This window comes from Crocodylus siamensis, chromosome 3 (assembly GCF_052110815.1).
Source record: "Crocodylus siamensis isolate JL-2025a chromosome 3, ASM5211081v1, whole genome shotgun sequence".
Classification (NCBI taxonomy): domain Eukaryota; kingdom Metazoa; phylum Chordata; order Crocodylia; family Crocodylidae; genus Crocodylus; species Crocodylus siamensis.
Genome location: NC_143397.1, coordinates 80,710,896 through 80,730,842, shown reverse-complemented (window position 1 = coordinate 80,730,842; position 19,947 = coordinate 80,710,896). Strand labels below are relative to the sequence as shown.

Here is a 19,947-nt window from a genome sequence, read left to right as displayed (position 1 = left end):
TCTTCCTAGTTGTACCCAGGGAAGCCCTCCTGGTAGGGGGTTAGTACTTGCCCAGGTAATGTATAAACCTCCCACTGGAGTGGGAAGGTCTTGGCTTTAAGCCCACTTTATGGAAAGGGGAGACTCCTCTCTAGCCTGGTCCTGCGACCACATGGCTGAGGGCAAGCAAAACTCGGGGACATCCGAACCCCAAGCTCCAGGCTTGGGCCTGCCCGTAGGATGCCCACCAAAAGTTTTGGAAACATCTGAAGCCCCAGGTGGGGGTGGAGGCTGTTTCCCCGTAGCAGGGCCACTTATGGTTCTGGACTGACTCACGAATTTGGAATTCATTTTGGTTCATTTGGCTACAGAAAATTTATATTCAAACTAACAGTACAGATCTTTCCTTGTAAAAAATCCTTGCAATGTTTTGCCAGATCGTCTACATACGCTTTACAGGTATAGCATAAAGAATGCTGAAAAGGCAAACCGGTTGGAGACATTACAAGCCAACATTGCTGCGCAGCAGTGAAGCAACAAGGTTTGCCTTCAGACAACCAAGGTAAAATCTTGAAAACATTTGAACTAGGAGGTACTGTGAGTATTAGAGGCCCATTGCCAAGTTCAGCTCGGGATCCTAAAGTTAAGGGGGGTTGGAGCCCTATTCAGACTTGTTAATGGGAGAAGCAGAGAGGATATGATTCAGCTGAGGAATCAGGAAGGGGAGTCATTGGGTGTCAGATCCAGTTTAAACCCTGAAATCCCATCCTGGATCTGACCCGAGTCCTTTTGTATCTGAAATGCAGACTCTTTTCCCAAGTTCTTTGCGTAAATCTGAGATCTTTTATTAGACCAACTTTTTGAGTTGGTCTAATAAAAGATCTCGGATTTACCCAAAGAACCTTGTCTACACTATATTGGATTTCCTTCCTAAGGCAGGCAGGACAAGGAACTGAATCAGACTAGGAAGGAACAAACTCAGTTCTGAGTTTTTAGTGGTGGTCTGCTCGACTGCCTGGGGTAGGTGCCCTGAAACCTCTCAGTGGCCGAAAAGGGAGTTAGTTTCTCTCTCCAAAGAGAGTTTGGAAAGCGCCTTCAGTCTCCTCCTGGGAAACTGCCCCTGGATTCTCCTCTGCACCCCCTGCCCCAGAGCTTCCCCAGGCTGTGGAGCCTTGCATGGCTGGGATGATCTAGTTGGGGATGGTCCTGTTTTGAGCAGGGGGTTGGACTAGATGTGACCTCCCAAGGTCCCGTCCAATCTTAATTTCTATAAGTCTGTCCTGGGACACTATGGTTCTTAAAAAAAGGGGCAGGAAAAAACCTCCAGGCTGAAGTTTTCAAGTAAATGATGACCACCCCCACTTTCCCCAATTCATTTCACTGTTGCATTCCAAGTCCATGGCCTTCAGCAGGCCTGGGCTTCTGGTGGCAATCCCAGCAAGTACAGAAAGGGGAGGCATAGGTAGGGTGTCCTGGTTTAGCTGGGACAGTCCTGGATTTCGGAGGCTGGTCCCACGCAGCTGGTGATAATTAAAATGAGAGTCCTGGAAACACAGGCATGGGGCACAGCAGGGCCGGAAGGAAGAGCAGGGCAGAGCAGGACAGTGCGTCAGACAGGCAAGCACCACTCCCTGGCACACCATGGTAAACCTAGACATACGTATCTTCCTATGTAATCATAAGTAAGGGCCTTCTTACATGTTAATTTTGGGTTGCTTCTGGAGCCTATAACCCATGGATTGTCCATGCATTAACGCCGGAAACTGGTTTCAAGTACTCATAGTAGCTCAGAGTGTTGCCGCTCTAGGGCAGGATGATCTCTGATCCTTGATACCCAGCTCTTGTTACACTAAGGTGCAGCCACACTAGGCTACATGTTCAGTATTGCCAACCCCACCATGCCAAAAAACATGAGATGAACTCTTAAAAAGCCAAGAGATTAGCATGTAAATCATGAGATACTATTTTTGAAGTGTGTGTGTGTGTTGGGGGGGGGGGGCGCATTATTAGTGAAAGTGTGGGGGGTTTGGAGCCCAGGGAGGGAAGGTCTCCACACACCCTGGCAGGATGCGGAGTATGATGCTGTGGGTTAGGCGTGAGAAGCAGCAGCAGGGCTGGGTGAGCTGTGGCTTGGGAGTGAGGAGCAGACAGACAGATACAGAAAGCACCTAGCTAGTAAGTGGAGGGGAAGGGGTAGGAGAGAGGGAAGGGAGTGGGATTGAGGACCCCACGGGGAGGGAGGGAGTGGGGCAGGGGTTGAGGTGAATGGGACCCTGGGGCCAGGTCAGGTTGTCCAGAGGTGTGGGGAGTAGGAGACCATGGCTCTCCTGAGCTGTGCACACCTCTAGGGGATGCGTGACGGGCATGTGCCCCCTGCCAGTGCTTTCTGCCTTTGGGTGGGCAGGAGACGTGCCATGTGGCCAGTGCACCTGTGTCCCCTGCCCGCATGGCAGGCAGCAATAGCATTGTGCAGCTGAGCTCCCGGGGCAAAAGTAGCAGGGTGCAGAGCCCTGAGCCTATAGCAGGCAGCCCGTCCCCCATGCCCCTCTTGGGGATGCACGCTGCTGTGGGGAGTCAAACCTCCCCCCCGCACCTCTGGATGACCTGCCCCAGGGCCCCATTCACCCCAGCACCTGCCCCACTCCCTCCCTCACTGCAGGGGCCTAGATCTCCCTCCCACCTTCCCTCTCCCCCCACCCCTTCCTCTCCACAGACTTATCAGCTAGGAAAATCCAGAGATCTGAGGGTTCGGTTGGGAGTTAACAAGTTGGAGTTACTTTGCCTTGGAAATCTTCAGTTTTGTGATTGTTTTAAACACACTTGACATTACTGCATCTTTGTGTAAACACCCCACATGCCCTCCCCTCCCTCGCTGGCCTGGATTGTGCCCGCTGCCCTCCCTTTCACCCCAGATCCCTGCTTACTGCCTCCACCTTATTTGTGGCTGCCTGTGCTGTCTGTCCTGGGGGAGCAGGCAGGGAAGGGTTCAAGTGCTTACCTAGCAGCCCAGAGAAGAGCAACAGCCCAACAACTGTGGCAGGGACTGGGCAGGCAGGTTAATCTTTCCCTGCCTGCTGCCCTGGGACAGGTCACATGGGCAGCCACAAGTAAGTGACAGGGATGGCAGGGAGCAGGGGAAAGCCCTGAATGGGAGAGGGGGAGATTTGTACCTTTCAGTCCTCCATGCCCCTTCTGGCTTGAAGTGTGACTGGTGTTTGTGCGGCTCACAGCTGACAAGGCCCTAAGAGTGATGCTGTAACCGTGATGGTCCAGAAATGATGCAAGAGGCAAGGATTTTGTAGGGCAAGATCTTTTATTGGACCAACTATGTAGCTGGGATGAAGTCAGACAAGCTTTCAAATTCAAGATAGCAAGGAGACCTGATTAAAAACACCTGCATTCCAAAGCTGGTCTAACTCTATCCCAGCTACATAGTTGGTCCAATAAAGGATCTCACCCTAAGTCTAAGTATAGACATTTGGGGAAGTTAAATTGGGTTCAAAATGGCCACCAAATTTCAATATGGCTTGTCCTGGGGCTGACCTTACACTTACAGACCCAGTCTCAATGACTGGCTGTCAGTTTAAACCTATAACTATAGAATTTCCATGTGCACAAACTGGTGTAAACATTGTAGAACCTGTTTTAAGATAAACCTGGGTCTATTTAGTATCAAACTTACTCAGTTTAGGTCACATCAGTGCATGGGACTTCTGTCCATTTTCCCTGTGCAGCTCTGGGGCTGGAAAACTCAGCCACTGGCCCAAGCCCTGGGGCTGGTCTTTTCACCCCCCGCCCAGCCCCTTGGCTCCCTCCTGCCCCTGACCAGACAGACCTCTCAACCCCCAGTCCACAAACCACTCTGGGTGCACCCCACCTGTGAGTCATGCCTGTCCCTCCACCCTTCACTGGTTGCACCTCCTCCACCTGACCCATGGGTCACATCTGCCTCCCCACCCCTTGCAGGTCATATCTGCCCACCCTCCTCACCTGCAGGTTACACCTGCCCTCCACTCCTTGCAGAGGATGCACCTGCCCGCCCTACCCCACCTGTGGGTTGTACCTGACCCCCTACCCCTTGCAGGTCATTCTTGCCCCACCATCCCTCATGGGCAGGGCTGTCCCTGGGGGGTGGCGCACGAACTAGGGCAACTGCCCTGGGCCGCGCCCTTTGCGGGGGGGGGGTCCCGTGGAGTGGGGCAGAGCAGCAGCAGTACAGAGTCAGGTGGAGCAGTGGCTTTGCGTCCAGCCACTTGCTACCCCCATCCCCCTCACCGCTGATGCCACCGACGCCCCAGGCCCTGCACCCTGCTCAGGTCAGCTCTGCTCATGGGTCATGGCTACCCCCTCATGCCACCCATGGGTTGTGCCTGTCCTCCCATCCCACTTGCAGGTCACACCTGCCCCCCATCCCATGCAGGTCATGCCTCCCTCCACCCCTTGTGAGATGCAGCTGCCTTGCTTACCCCACCTGTGAGTTGCACATGCCCCCCCACCCCTCATGGATCATGCCTCCCCGCTACCCCACCCACAAGTTGTACCTGCTCCCCCATCCCACAGTGGACCCCTGATCCCTTCCAGCTTGCTGGACTACCAACCCCTTGCTAGCCCCCCATGCTGACTTACCTGCTATAAGGCAGCCTTTTTTAATCAATTTAATCTCCCCCAAATGTCTGTACTTACCCAAAGAAATCTTTGCCTCTTACATATGCAATTGGCAGAAGAGAATGAAGGCAACAAACCAGACTGAAAAGGAGAAATGCCTTTAAGAGGAATAGAGTGATTTGAACAAATAGCATGCTATGTGAGGATTAGGTGAAAACCAAACCCCACTCTGTTCACTCATTAAAAAAAGAAAACGAAAAGAGAATGACATAAAGTAAAATAAAAGTTTTGGAAAGGAAAACACCTCAACCAAAAATTATCATCAGTATTATTTCCACATGGAAATCAGTAAAGGGTTTCCAGAATTCATCAAATGTATAGCAACTGCACTTTGATGAAGAAACTTTTCTCAAACCTCATACCACCATAGAGGGCCAGATGGTTGCATTCAAAATTGTGCCTCATTTTTTTCTACAGAACAATTATGGTACATATCTGTGGTGACTTGGCCCACTTTGACATCCCAGCTGGAGTATTAATCCAATGCTGATATACACCTTTTGCCGAAAAACTTTAGGGTAGTCAAATTACATTAGGCCAGTTTATGCTACAGATCTTTTCCAGCATAGCTATAAATAAATAAATAAATAAGAGTCAGGATGTGAAGTATGATCTCTAACCCATGCAGCTGTGCCATTAGAAGTCCTCAGTGTAAACCCAGCACCAAATCTGTGTTTGAATCAGTAGAACTTATTTTTGCTCATGGGGTAAAATATTTTATTTTTACAGCTACAAAGTACAGTATACCTCTATTTGTACTAGTAACATTTTGCTGGCATAGTATACCAGTGTTCCTGTATTGGTAAAGCACTCCTTATGTACGCAGTCTTGGAGAAATCTATTATTTTAGCCTTCCGTCAGTTTGTCAAAAAAGTATATTTTAAAAAGTCATGATGTAATCTACTGTGCTCTCTGAATGTACATGGTATGTGACCTTCATAGAGGATTTTTGAATATTATGAAACAGAAGTTTCACTGATGTTTGGAAGGACCTTGCTCCCATACTGTTCTCAGACCCATAGATATCAAAACACTTTACAGAGGAAGGTAAGCACCTTAAATGAGGAGGCCCTATCCCTTAAATGTGGTTTCTAGTTGCTGCTGCAATACAAAACCCCCCTAATTTCCATCTTTGGTTTTACAAATGGGAAAACAGAGGCACAGAAAGCTAAATGTTGAGATTTTTGCCAAAAATGGGGTCAGTCACAATTAGTAGCGCCTTCTAAAAATTTAGCATCAGATCTTGGTTTGGCAAAAACATTCTAGATACATACATAAGTTAAAACATGGGTGCAGGTCCTGTTTGTTTCACTGGCAAAACAGAACAGAATCCAGATCAGCTGATTTCAGGCCAGTTCCCAATTTATTGTATCATGTCAGCTAGCGAAGAGAACTGGTCCATTAAAAACAATAAAGGATTTCAACATAGTTCTTTTTATTTTTATTTTGCTACCTTTCTTTACAGCTGTTAAATAATGTTAATAACACTACAAAAGGGAAACTTGTTGTACTGATGTTCACTTTGCTCTTGTAAAGGACATGGATAATTAGCACATTGAGGTCTGTGTTTGTATTTTCATTCCAGTGTATTCAAGAGGTATTGTCCACATTTCAGTGCAAAGGATACATGCTTATACTTACTAGTTGCATGCAACTACATGTGCAATTACTGAATAAACTCCATCACAGGTTGCGCTGAAATCAGCTGCTCCTGGCTGCAGCTGGGATCGCAGCAATTCAATTACACTTTCTACACGTGTGCCAGGGATCACAGCAATTCGAGAAAGGTGGAACAGCCCTGGGTTGGTATGGGGCCCGGTGTGGGTCAGACTGGGCTCTGGGTAGTGGCATCAGGTGGTAGAGGGGTTGGCTGGGGCACGAGTGTGCTATAGTGCGGGGCTATATGGTTGCATGTGTAGAAGGTGATGCTTTATTACAGAGCTAATTAGTCAGCTTTGCAGTAAAGTGCATGTGTAGATGCACCAACAGAAGAAAGGGGTCTTAGATGTCTTAGAAGTAGGACCCTACCAGATTCATGGCAGAAGTGGGCTGTGCTGCAGCTCCTTTAATCTTGCACTTTCCCCCGCATGCTCCATTGCGGCTGGGAGACAAAATGGTGCCAGCTGGGAGACAAAAAATGGTGCCAAGTTTAAAACCAAGATTTTTGCTTCCCTGCTGATCAAGAGCCAGCCACAAGTGGGGCCTCTCTATCAGTCAGTGGTAGTGGTGGTGGGTGCGTGGAAGAACCTGCGAGAATAAAGGAGCTGCACCACAGCCCACTTTCACTGTGAATCTGGTAGGACCCTACTTATAAAAGGTACATTATTTGAAGTGTGACCTAGGATAAATATTAAACTAACATTCAAATTGTGTTGAATTATGGATAGGAGATTAAGATTTCTGTAGTCATAAGATAAGAGAATTAATAACGTCACATGAAGTAAAATAATATATTTATTTTTTATTGGCTAATAAAACTGTCAGTTGAAATTACATAACCTGAATTAATTGATTTGTAATAGCTGCTTAGAGTGTTAGGATAGGATACTATATAATATTAGCATGTTATATCCACTTAAATAGCCAATTCTTTTTTGCAAAATAAAGCATTTTCAGTTTGTTGCAGTATGTGCTGTTTATCTAGGGATAATTGATAGATGATTCACCTTGAGATACCAGTACATGTATAGGCATTACTTGGCAGTAGAAGAGAGATGTGCATTCTAACTCTTATCATGAAAAATATTGTCTCACCTTAAGTACCAGAGTAATTCTCCAAACAACAATTAAAATGTGCGAAATGGTGTTTTAATAAAGAACTGGAAGAGCATTTAAGAAAGAAATGTAACTAAATTCTGATATGATACTCCTGATAAGATAAATTATATACTTCTAAAGTATTTAAAAAAAGATTTGTATATGATATTTTAAAATTAAGATAACAGATACCTTTCTCCAGTAATAAAGCAATAGTATATGTATAAAATACATTTTTCCAAGAGGTTATCCTTTATGACTACCAACTCTTCCCAGTGTAGCATTGCCTGGCTATATAATTTTTTTTCCATCAGGCACTGCTCAGACTAGCTATGTAAATCTGGCGGAAGCACTCAACTGAAGCCTTGAATGGGTCATTTTGCAACTACTTGCTCTTTGTTTTCCAGACAGTAAAAGCTCTTGATCAATGTAGTATCAATTAGCTTTCCTCTTCTGATTCTTGAGGAGAAACTACACTTTTAAATATTACCTTAGAATTTCCAGAGGAACAATTTCACCCTACAAACTTTACTTCTCTGAGAAGTCCAGTTGATTTATTTGGGACTGTTCATGAAAATAAGGGCCCTGTGCTCCTTGTCATGTACAGGGAGGCTGCTTCAACACACTGTAATTACAGCACATTGGAACAGACTTGATTAATAGAGTCTGCTGGAGCGTGGTAATCACCATGCTCCAGCAGATTCCAGCGTTACGTGTATCAGTGTCCCTGCGGTGCAAAATCGTGGTGGGGCACTTTAAACTAAAGCTGGTTTGACAAGCTTTAGTTCAAAGCACCCAACCACCATTTTTCAGCACGGGGATGCTGATACACAGGACGCTCTGGGTGCTTTAATTAGCATGGCTATTGAAGCTGCGCCAATTAAAACATCCTCTCCCCACCTCCCAGAGCACGTCTATAAATGTCCCGTGTGATTCAGTGGCTTATTGTATATGGTTTAACTACTGTTTTAATGGCATTTAAATAATTTAAATATTATAAAATATATTTCTTTGTATAAGTTAACAAGCTTAATAGTATATGTGATGCAAATAGGTTTTCCCCATAGATTTTGGTCATATTTGATTCCATAATAAGAAGCATAGAGGGAGAACTGCAACTGCAGACTTTACAACAAAGCTAAATACAAAGATATTGAGCAAAATATTGCAAAAGCCTCAAGGCATAAGCAGAGCCTTCGGTACATTTAATCAGAGCTCACAATTTTGCTCCATTTCCACTTTGTAGCTGTCTGCCCCATATGCTGTAAATTAGAAACAGGTGAAAGAAAATGCTGTTGACTCAAGGAGAAAAGCTAATTACACATGTAGACACTAGTTTGCCTAGAGCCACTGGTATGAACAGCTCAAAGGAGTTAAGATTTCCATTCTGAAGAAATTACTATTTAAGTAGACAACATACAGAAAAAGGGTGAGGAAAAGGTTAAAGGTTGCAACCTCCACCCCAAAACAGAGGCAAACAAAAAAACCCACCACCTACTGAAGTCACTAAGCAGTTTGTGTTATGCCTTGTTAGTGATAAAGGGCATCTATAAAGTTTTTGGAAAGTAAGCCAATTGTTTCTAACAGTTAAATTGTAGAGTAAGCTAAATAGAGAAGTATGAGGTGGAGCTTGAGAGCAGAAGTGGATGGTTATCACATGCTTATATTAGCATGAACTTTGCTGTATTGTTTAAGTGTCCTATGTTGGCATCTGACTATCAGAAGAAATAATACATTCCTGAAAAGTCAGAATATTGTAACTTTTAAAGATAAAATGTATTTTTCTTCCGGCAAAATATATTCTTGCAGTAATTCTGAGTAATTTTTTTCCCCCTCACTAATATCTTGTGGCTATATAGCAAAAGTATACAATACAAAGTATTTTTTCCTACAGTTATTTCTGTATTTTCTGTGTACTGGAGAGCTGGACGTAACACTAGATTTAGTTATGCTGTCTCTATTATTTGTAGCAGTTATGACATTTGGCTGTAGTTTATGATTCCCCCGCCTCCCCAAGGCCAGTGAATGGTAGAATAGAGTGGCTGGAAGCTAATCAGTTCTTGCTCACTTAAGTGCAGATAAGTGCCTTGAAAAAAGATCCCTCATTTGTTAATTTATAATCAAGGATAATATCACTTTGATGTAAGATACGCTTTGGATTTGTCTTTGATCAGGGACTAATTTAGGACTCCATTCTGCTCCCATAAATAGTCACTGGAACATTTGCCACTTTCTAAATCTAATAGCTTCCTTCATCTCCAACTGCAAGCCCATAGGACCATATATGTGCATATCTTGTTTTTCATTTTTTAATGATAAAATTAAATATTTTGCACCAATAACTTCCTTGATTGTTGTGTGTCTGCTTGAGGTAATAAGTGCCCTGCTCAGGGCTAAAAGCTACATGATTTTCACTTAGGTGTGTCCTTCCTGAAGGAACAATTTAAGTAAAAAATGCAAAACTTTCTCTTTTCCATTACTGAATTTTTCTATCAGGAAACTAAATGGATTAGGAGTGGGACCTATGGATAGTAGTGTGGGTGAATCTATAATTCTGAAAAGGGGGTTGAAGATGGTGAGGTGTACCATTGCATATAAGACACATTTTTTCCTCCAGTTGAAAATAAACTAGAAGCTTACTAATACACTAGGGGCCTAGTACTGTATTATACAGTTTAAGATTGAAGCAAAAACAAATATAACTTCATTGAAAAGTGTTAAAAACCAATATGCAGGGCTGAGAAATAGGAGCTTCATTCCCAGGAGCACCTAATAGACTACAGAATAGCTATAAAGCCCCCTTGGCTCAGTAAAGACATCCTGGAGGGCCTGAGGGCAAAAAAGGTGGCATACAATCAGTGGAAGCAAGGGGCTATCACCAAGGAGGATTACACTTCTGTTGCTCATTGTCCCCAACGGGGCTTCTCGTGTTGCTCCTGGGAGCCCTGCCCTCCTGGTTGGTGGCTACTCTCCATCCAGACCTGTTTGTTACCGTGGGTGTTCGTCCTCCCACGTTGCCAACCCTGTTCTCACTTGCCACGAGTTGTTGTTTCCCCAGTGGGGCAGAGCTAGTTCACGGGTCTCTCGGTGGCCCGGGCTTGGCCTGCTGGTTGCACACGGGGCTCCACCACCCCTACACCATGGCCTCACGCCACTTATGGGCTCCACTTCCCCATGCCTGCTCCGTGTTGCTTCTTCAGGCTTCTAACATGGCTCTTATCCTCGATCCCCACAATCCGTGGGATACTCCTACCTTAATGTCGACCACTTCACACCAGCCTGCACCGGTGCCTCAGCCACACCCTCTATAGACCCCACACCACAAGCCCTTCACCCTGTGCGACACTTCCCACTTGGAGGTTCTGATGTCCTAACTACCTCACTCACTGACCCTCCACCAGATCCCTATTAGCATGAACGGAGGGGGGTGGGGGGGAAGGAATTCCCTTTAGTTGCTCTCTAGCTGCCCCACTCGTGTTCCTTTAATCAATGTCTGCTGGTCTTGGCGGCAGTCCCGCCCCGATCTCCCTCCAGCCAGGTGGTCCTCGGTCTTTCACCCCTCTTCGGCGTAGCCTGCACCCACCGTCTCGGCACTTACTTTGGGGTCCTCTGAATCCTCCTGGATTGTCCCAATTTTCAGTCAGTCACCCGATCCATTGCTTCTGGGTCAACTGCCGGCATCCCCGTCATTGGGTTCCCTTCTGGGTCATTGCTCCCTCCGGCATGCTGGCTCAGCATTGCCTGTCTCGGGGATCCCGCGCCATCGCTGGCCCTAACAGCCATTTGATCCTCGGGCTATCCGCCGCCTCCGGGGTGGCGGCCGCCATTTTTAAATCCCCCAGCCAGCATCTGACACTGCCGTCAGCTGCTGGACACAGCTGTACGAAGATGCGGCTAACAAGCTGCACTGGTTCTCCCTCCGGCTCTGTATCTCTCCTGTCCTGGGCTTCAGGTAACTGTCCCTTGTTACCTCGGCCCCCGGGACACTCATGATTGTAGGGAGGTGGTGTAGTAGGGGTGCCTCTTTGTGGTCCATCTACCTGTGGCCCCGCCCACCTGTTAAGGGGCAACCTCCCACCTTCTCCTGCCATGCCTTGTTGTTAATGGATTAATAGATGTAATTAAGCGGGAGGCTGCCAGTTTTCTACCCCGATGCCAGGGGGCACTATCTGTGGCTCCATTCCTCCCCTACACTACAGCCCAAGCCTCAGATTGTACTTGTAAATTCCTCTTTATGTGGGGGTCTAGGCCACTGTGGGCCTACCCCTTTTTTCTGTAGCTAGGCCTGTCAGTCAAAAAAAACTCCAACCCCCTAATCAGGGTTCGACTCCCAGGCTCTAGCTCCCCCCCAAAAAACCCTCATTCGGGCTCCTGCCCCTCTCTGGCGCCAGAGTCGGCGCGCCCCAAAATGCCAAGCCCTCTCTGGCACTGGGGTCAGCACGCCCCAGAATGCCAAGCCCTCTCTGGCACTGGGGTCTTCATGCTGCCATGGGTCCCCTATGAGGCCTCCTCCATCCCCTGATCGCCTCACCCAAACCACTGGTCTTAAATAGCAAACAAAACACAAGCCCCTGGGCTATAACATAAATTAAAGCCGCCTGGCTCTAACATCATCCAAGCCACACCTGGGGTGCTCCAGCCCTCACCTGTACCAGAGGCTGTACCTGCAGTCAGGCCTCCCCCCTTTGGTTGCTCTGGGAGAGCTCCTTCCCCCTTGGCTGCTGGCAGGGAACTGCCATCCTGGCCTTGGCTCTGGGGTTTATATGTGAGCCAGGCCCTGCCCCTTCTAATCACCTGACCAGCTGGCAGGGCTTGAGCCTTAACCCCTACTTGACTGGCCGGCCATGACTGGAAAGTTCTGGGCTTAATGGGGCCACCCTGTCTCCTAGTAACAGGGTTAGGATTCCCTGTTACAGGTCGTTAGGAAGGTCAAGGCAGAGACAGAACTAGGATTGGGGACCAGAATTAAGGATAACAAAAAGTCCTTCAAATACATAGGGAACAAGAATAAGGCACCAGGTAATGTGGGGCCCCTACAGGACAGGCTTGGCAACCTGCTGATTGTAGCAAAGGAAAAAGCTGATCTCTTCAATGAGTTCTTTGCCTCTGTAGTTCTGAGCAGGTTCAGGGGACACGACGCCATGCCTAGGGTTAGGGATGATCTCGTTAGGGAACTTCTGGAGGGGCTTGTGAGGGAGTGGGGCCTAGGAGCAGCCGTGTACTCCCTAGTGCCCCCTACCGTCACATAAGGTGGACTCAGCACCCTCGGATTCTCGCCCGCCACGAGTTTGATCTAAAATGAGTTTTTATGGGAGGCTGCCTTTATCCCCGTGGTGGACAGTGCGTATGGTCCTGCCCCTGCTCCAAAATGGGGTACCACTAGGCGCCCCCACCTTAAGGGGCTATGCGTGCCTCCAAACCTCACCTTTAGCACGCCCCAAGCCTCGCAGCTGTTCCATGGGATGTCATACGGTCCCCTGACCCGTCTGGTGCTCTCCCTCTGGCACCCTGGGCTCGTCACCTGCCTCGCGCCCCTGGGCCAGGCTCCTACCCACTGGCCTGTTACTGGCACCCCGGGCCTGTCTCGCCACTGTCTGGCTACTATCGGCGCCCCCGGGCCTGGCTCGACACCGCCGCCCTGTTACCGGCGCCCCCCCGGGCCTGGCTCGACACCGCCGCCCTGTTACCGGCACCCCCCCGGGCCTGGCTCATAACTGTGCCACACCTCAGCCCGTTGCCCCACTCTGGGGCCTATCGCCCACCTCTGGGCTTCCTCGCCCCTCTCCGGGCCTCTGCCGCGCTCTAGCGCCTCTCGGGTTTCTGCCGCGCTTTCCGCAGCCGTTGCCCTCCTTCCGGGCCTATACCGCGCTCCTCATGCTTGGGGCTCCAGTAGCCCCTTGCCCCTTCTCTGGGTCTCTATCGCACTCTCCGTGGCCATTGCCCCCCTTTTGGGCCTACGACACACTCTTCGCATGCACTCGCCGCCCCTTCTGGGGCCACGCCCTCGCTGAGGCCTCTGCTGCACTCTCCGCGGCCGTTGCCCCCCTTCTGGGCCTATACCGTGCTCCTCGCACTTGGGGCTCAGGTGGCCGCAGCCGTGCCTGGCCCCTTGACCCTTCTCTGGGTCCTTTGCCCCACTGGACAAAACACCGCCCTGATGGGCTGGGTCCAAACCCCCATACACCGCACCACTCCGGCACAAACAGTTATGCCCCTACTGGGCACCAGGAACCCCCAAGCTGCTGGGGAGCCCCCATGAGGCCTCCTCACACCCCTACAGTCTCACCCGGTCCTCCGGTGTAAACCGTAACCGAAACTCAAGCCACCTGGCTACAACGTAAACACAGAGCCTCCTTGCTCAAGGCAAACACCAAGCCCCTCTAGGGTTTGCAATCATACCTTCCCTTTAGGGTGTTTTCATCCCTGGCATCATCGCAGCCAGTCAGCACAGCCAGGCTGCAACCACCAACTCAGGCTGCTCAGCTCCACCGCAGAGCTCCTGCTCCTACTCCTGCAGCATCCAGAAAGGAACTGCCACCAGGCCCAGGCCTGAGCTGTTATAAAGGGCCCAGCCCTGCCCCCTTCCGGTCACCTGACCGGCTGGTTGCCCTAGCAACCCGCAGCTGCACTGCCCTGTTGATTGGCAGCTCTGTCAAACAGCACTTGAGCTGCCCTGGTGACTGACAGCTCACCTGCTCTCCTTCTCAGGCACGGAGCACCCCAGTGCCTCCGTGACAGGGCTGGATGTGTTTAAATCAGCAGGTCCGGATGCTCTTCATCCAAGAGTACTGAGGGAATTGGCGGAGGTCATAGCAGGCTCATGGCATGGCTGTATGAGCACTCATGGTGCTCTGGCCAGGTCCCAAAGGACTGGAAAAGGGCCAATGTGGTCCCCATTTACAAGAAGGGGAGAAAAGAGGATCTGGGTAACTATAGGCCAGTTTGTCTCACCTCAGTCCTTGGGAAGACCTTTGAGAAAATTATTAAGGAGCACATCTGCGGGGGCCCAGCATGGGAAGTAATGCTCAGGGGCAACCAACACAGGTTCATTGCGGTCCGATCCTGCCTGACTAACCTTGTTTCCTTTTACAAGCAGGTCACAAAGTCCTTGGATGTGGGCGTTGAGGTGGATGTTGTCTACCTGGACTTCAAGAAGGCCTTTGACACTGTTTCTCACCCCATGCTCATAAAAAAAAACTAGGTGACTGTGGCATTGATGCCTACACAGTCAGATGGGTGGCAAATTGGCTTGACGGTTGCACCCAGAGAGTGGTGGTGGATGGGTCATTTTTGATCTGGAGGGATGTGGGCAGTGGAGTTCCTCAGGGCTTGGTCCTTGGGCCTGTGCTTTTCAACATCTTTATCAGCGACTTGGAGGTGGGCATGGAAACCATCCTGTCCAAATTCGCTGATGACACAAAGATGTGGGGAGAAGTGGGCACCCTAGAGGGTAGGGACAGAATCCAATTAGATCTAGACAGGTTACAGAGGTGGGTGGATGAAATAGAATGGAATTCATTGCAGACAAGCGCAAGGTGCTGCATCTAGGGAGAAGGAACCTGCAACATACCTATAGGCTGGGAAACACCCTTCTCAGTAACACAGTGGCTGAAAGGGATCTTGGAATCATTGTTGGCTCCAGGATGGACTTGAGCCACCAATGCAAGGAAGTGGTCAGTAAGGCTAACTGTACCTTGTTGTGTATCTACAGATGCATCACAAGCAGGTCTAAGGAGGTGATCATTTCCCTCTATGCAGTGCTGGTCAGGCCGCAGTTGGATTACTGTGTTCAGTTCTGGGTGCTGCACTTCAAGAGGGAAGTGGCTAACCTTGAGAGGGTTCAGAGAAGAGCCACTCGCATGGTCAGGGGGCAGCAGGCCAGGTCCTGAAGATAGATTCAGGCCCTTTAGTCTATTCAGCCTCCACAAGAGAACACTGAGAGGGGATATGGTGGCTGTCTATAAATTCACCAGGGGGGTCCAGCAAAAAATAGGTGAGGCTCTGTTCCCCCAGGCACTACCTGGGATAACAAGAAATAACAGCCACAAATTGATTGAGAGTAGGTTCAGGCTTGATATCAGGAGGCATTACTTTATGGTTAGGGCTGCCAGGCTCTGGAATGGGCTCCCAAGGGAGGTGGTGCTCTCCCCTACCTTGGGGGTCTTCAAGAGGAGGTTGGATAGATATCTGGCTGGGGTATTATGATCCCAGCACTCATTCCTGCTCAGGGCAGGGGGTCAGACTTGATGATTTGTTCAGGTCCCTTCCTACCCTAGAAACTATGAAACACCCTTGTCATTTATGCTGTGATTCACATGTTAATCACAGCATATATGCAATGTGGAGAGGGGCTCTGATAGAAGAAACTGCATAGACAGCTATTGCCTCCATTTGCCCCAGCTTTAAAAAAGGCTTCCCATCCAAGGGTGGTAGCAGGGATTATAATTTTTTAGAAGAGGCCATGTATCAGTTGCATTAGTAGAAAATGATCATTAGTGGAAACATGCCATGACAAGTCCAAATTCTGTGATAATCACCATTGATTTCAGTGGGTTCCCATGTGGTTTAAGTCAGTACAGAATTTCATGCATCCTCCGATATTTTCCAAAGATAACATTACTTTCTAGAATTTTATTTGCCAGAATTAAGGGATAGAAGGATTGGCACAAATGTTACTCTGTTACATTACTTCAAAGGTCCAAATCCATCAAATTTCATAGGAGGAGACCTTTAGTGAAAACACTGGGGCTCCATGTGAGTGTCTAAGTGGAACTGATTACAGGACCGGGGCTTGGGGGTGAAGGATCTAAAGAGAATTTTCAAACAATAGGATGTCAATCATGCTTGCTTGTGCCAACAGAGTGATTCTATTTAGATGAAGAAATTATGTGATGCCATTGTAAAGACTGGTAAACCAAAATGATATAAAGTGTTTTTGTTAAAGGTTTATGTAATCAATAAAGACAACAAAATGCTAGTCTTTTGTAATAGCTTTAGTTTATAGATTTTTTAAAAAAATGTAACACCAGGGAAGATGAATGAATTCTAATGGGTTTTTTGGGGGTAGAATTGATAGGAGACTGAAAGTGATAAACCTAGTGATTCTTTTGCTGTCTTCTCTTGTTTGGGTTTTTACTTTTCTGTGTTTCATGTGTGAAATCCATGGTTGTAGGCAATGATGGTTGTTGTTCGAGCTAATACTTAAAATCAAGAACTCTAGTATAATGAAACAACAAAACACGAATTAGAACAACTAATTTAAATGACCTTTTACCAGTCTGCAACTATAGATAACACTGAATTATTTACAGATGTTCCAATTAGAGAGGAATGTGTTACAGTTGATATGTTAATGCACTTTCATTCAAGGCTTTCTCTACCTAGAATTGTACATTTGACTTATCAGTATTTTCCCCTTATATTCTATTTTAATTTTGCCTCTAGTCTTGTTCATACATAAAACTAAACACATTTATAGAGATGTGTTTATAAAGAAAGAATAATGAATGCATGGAGAAATAGGGCAAAACTATAATTTGATTTCATTAAGAAATTAAATGGTCTCTTCAGAAGCAGATTAACAATCTTTTGAAACAAATTATGCCATTATGAGTGAAACAGTGAAAGGGAAAGAAGCTTTCCTTTTTAAAACATAAGCATGCTGTAAAGCACATCATATGGGCCTGATTCTCCAGGGTTCAGTCCTGAAAGTGCTCCACATGCAGGATTCTCCTTGCCTTCATTATGAGTTCCAAGCAGAATACTTGCTGAACTGGAACCTCAGAACTGTCTCTGCCAAAACTCCTATTAACGTCAGTAGATTTTATTGAAGTTTTGCCAAAGAAACTACATCAAGATTTTGCCGCTTACTGTACAAAAAGAATACTTAAATCTTCAGAGAGGACTACTGACATAAGAACTTATTAACTGGTATACAGAAATCTCTGAATTAATTTATTTTAAAGTAGCTAGATTTAAAAAAATTAGACTCTTTGTTGAACTAATGTCCTGACTCTTAGTTGCTGTTCAACTAAGTGTTGTATCACTTAGGCTGTGAGGGAACAGAGTGTGTTTTGCTGGTAACCACATACTACATGAAACCCAGAACTAAGGTCTCAGTCTGATATTTTCCCGTATGTAGCATTTTTTATCTTGTTCATAGAATCATAGAAATAGAGGGCTAAAAGGGAGCCCAGGATGTTATCCAGTCCACTCCAATTTGAAGTAACATAACCAAACAAACCTCAGATGAACTAATAGCTATCTTGGATACTGATAGCCCAGCAACACAACTAGCTAATCAACTGAGTATTTGCTGAAAGTACCAGTTTAGCGTTCCTAGTTAGTTCCATTCTTAAGATCACTAATTTGAAACTATCAGGTTCACACAAACAGTTCACACAAACAGTTACAAGAGGAAGCCATGGTGAAGTTAGTTAGGATGTGAATTTAGCAAGAGGCAAGGATTTCTTAGGGTGATAGCTCTTATTGATTGGGCCAACTATGTAGTTCAGATAAAGTTGGTCCAATAAAAAATATCACCCTAAGAAATCCTTGCCTCTCGCATAATTTCTGGACCATCACAGCTACATCACTCTTACATTATCAACCTGAGTTTAGAACATAACAGTTAGTTGGTACTAGCTCCCCATGTGGAAGCATTTATTCTGCAGTGTCTTAATCAAAAGGCGATTAGTGCACTTTGGAAGTAAACTAAGTTAACCCACACAGAGACTCTCGGTGCCGAGTAAGAGTGTCCATATGGGAACCTAGGCAGATCCAGGATTTTGTGAAGTGGGATGCAGGAACAGTGACTGGTGTTACAGGGGTGGCTGCACCACAGCTCTTAGATTCCCCTGGTCCATAGTGGGGTGGATGGACCATGCTGTGGGAGCAGCAGCTAGGGATTTTAAGTGCTCAAATCAGGTCAGAATCCTAGAATTGTGTAAAATTAGGTTTGGAAGGGACCTCAGGAGGTCATCTAGTCCAACTTTCTGCTCAAAGCAGGACCATCCTAGGTAAGACTTTGTCTAGTCGGTTCTTTAAAACTTCCAAGGATGGATATTCTACAACCTCTCTGGGTAACTTGCTCAGTGGTACATCCTTTCATCTTCCAATTTCCCCTCTCCCACTAGGGCTGTTCGAAATGGCAGTGTTCTGTTTCGACTAGTGTCTCGACGTTCAACGAAATAGCATTTTGTTTTTAATTTTGTTTTGATTTGAAACAGCTGTTCCGTTCCATTCAGTCAAAAAAGGGTTGAAATGGCAAAACTGTTTTGATGTTTTGCCCATAGGATATAATGGGGAAGGACAAAACAGCCTATAACTTTGTCATTTCTGGCTTGATTTGGATGCAACTTGCAGGAATGGTAGCCCCTTCTGAGGGCATGAAGCCTGCCAAGTTTAAAGGAGATAGGTGTAGAGGGTTAGGGGAAACTTCAGGCAACACCTACAAAACCACAGACTAAGGAGAGGAAAGAGTCAATACAGAGCTGGGAACTGCTTCTGCCCCCAGACAGACACAGTCAGTTGCACAAGCACCCAGGGAAACTGCACCCCAAAATTTTGAAAGGAAAACTTGTGTCATGTGTATGTGTTAAGTCACAGTGGGGTCAAAACCGCAGGCATGCTAGTCCCTGTGGAGGCCACAAAGCCTGCCAAGTTTCAAGAAGATTGGTGGAGGAGGTTCGGGGAAACTGCACCCCAAAATCTTGAAGGCAAAACTCATGTCACATGTATGTGTTAAGCCACAGTGTGGTCAAAACTGCAGGCCTGCTAGCCCCTGCTGAGGCCACAAAGCCTTCCAAGTTTCAAGGAGATAGGTGCAGGGGTTTTGGGGAAACTACATCAAGCTGCAAACAAGCAAAACTCATGACATGGGCGACACTGTGTGTGTTAAGGCACAGCAGGGTGTAAGCTGCAGGCCTGCTAGCCCCTGCTGCAGCCACGAAGCCTGCCAGCTGTCAAGCAGACAGGTGCAGGGGCTTCTGGGTTCTGGGGCCCTGCACCTCTAGCTGCTGACAGGCAAAACTCGTGACATGGGTGCTTGTGGGACTATACGTGAAGGGGGCGCGTATGCCGGCACGGAGGGATGCTGCAGCGGGGCCTGCGGGAGATGCTGCTGCCACTGCTACTGTGGCTCTCAGGGCAGGAAGCAGGTGCTGCTCCCACCTCCCCGCATCCCCCTGTGCCCGCAGACATCACAATGGGGGTGGTGAGTCGCGGGCACTGGGGGGGGAGGGACCCCTGCCGCTTGGGCTTGGGCTCCGGCTGCCCTGGGGCAGAGGGAAAAGAGGGGTGTCTCTGCACATCCTGCACCACCCTGTAGAGTCCCCACATGTCCCCCTGGCTGCTGAGCCCAGGTGCACAGGTGTGGGAGCATCCTCGAGGCCACCCAGCTGCCAGGGAGGACACGGTGGAGTCAGGTGGCACCCCTTGACCCCTGCGCCCCCAGGCTGCGGCCGGACTGGACAGGCTGTGGGAGTGCCTGTTCCCACCGGGTGATAAAAAGTTCATGATCCGGCCCCACATTCAAAAAAGTTGGAC

General features: G+C 47.7%; 1 long non-coding RNA gene across 1 annotated transcript in view; it reads left to right on the top strand.

Moving 5' to 3' along the window:
• LOC149868443 (uncharacterized) overlaps positions 1–19,947 on the top strand; it is a 124,648-nt gene that overhangs the window by 234 nt on the left and 104,467 nt on the right. The window contains exon 2 of the long non-coding RNA XR_016441247.1: positions 417–541. This is a non-coding gene — a long non-coding RNA (uncharacterized LOC149868443). The remainder of the gene's footprint in view (positions 1–416; positions 542–19,947) is intronic.